Raw genomic sequence first — 928 nt, forward strand, 5'->3', positions numbered from 1 at the left:
AAAAAAAAAAGAATCATTTGCATCGAATGAGCTAAAGAAAAATACAGTTAATACAGATATTCTCCCTGAACACAGAGGATTACTTAACTCACCTACATTGGTGAAGCCACCGCTGCAAAAACAGAAGGTATACAAAATAACGTATTAACCCTTAATCTGATTAAACAAGACATTGGAAAACCAGCAGCTACCTTGGAAACATCAGTTACCCAAGACACAGGTATAGGTAGTTTTTGCACATCTTTTGAGAATCTCAATTCTACAACTATTACTTTGACAACTCAAATTCAGAAGATATTCAGCCATCTTTGGAAACCCAAGAAGTGCTTGAAATAACGACAAATCATCTTGCTAATCCAAACTTTACAAATAATTCCATGGAAATTAAGTCAGCACAGGAAAGTCCATTCTTACTCAGCACAATTACTCAAACAGTTGAATAATTAAATACAAATTAAATACAAATAAATTTGTACAAATACAAATAAATAAATACAAATCTGTTACTGCCATTTTTGTACCCACAGAAAATTCCAAACCTACAATTAATTTTTTTGTACCTGCTCAAAAAGAAACTGTGGAAATGGAAGATCTAGACGTTGAAGACTCCTTATATAAGGATGTAGACTATGAGACAGAAGTTTTACAAATTGAACATTCTTACTGCAGACAAGATCTAAATAAGGAACATCTCTGGCAGAAAGTCTCTAAACTACATTCAAAGATAACTCTTCTTGAGCTACAAGAACAACAAACTCTTGGAAGATTGAAGTCTTGGGAAGCTCTTACACGGCAGCTGAAACAAGAAAACTGGCTATCTGAAGAAAATGTCAAGATTATAAAAAACCATTTCACAACATATGAAGTTACCATGATATAGAGTGTTAAGAGGTTTTAAAGCTGTGACTTTTGTATAAGCTTTTTGCAG

The 928-nt window shown here is 33.1% G+C and overlaps 1 pseudogene; it reads left to right on the forward strand.

Annotated features, from left to right (window-relative positions):
• The first annotated feature begins 460 nt into the window (after positions 1 to 460).
• On the forward strand, positions 461 to 919 carry LOC144218573 (THAP domain-containing protein 5 pseudogene; annotated as a pseudogene).
• The last annotated feature ends 9 nt before the right edge of the window (positions 920 to 928 follow it).

The sequence above is a fragment of the Crocuta crocuta genome, unplaced genomic scaffold (genome assembly GCF_008692635.1).
Source record: "Crocuta crocuta isolate KB4526 unplaced genomic scaffold, BGI_CrCroc_1.0 scaffold10455, whole genome shotgun sequence".
Taxonomy (NCBI): Eukaryota; Metazoa; Chordata; class Mammalia; order Carnivora; family Hyaenidae; genus Crocuta; species Crocuta crocuta.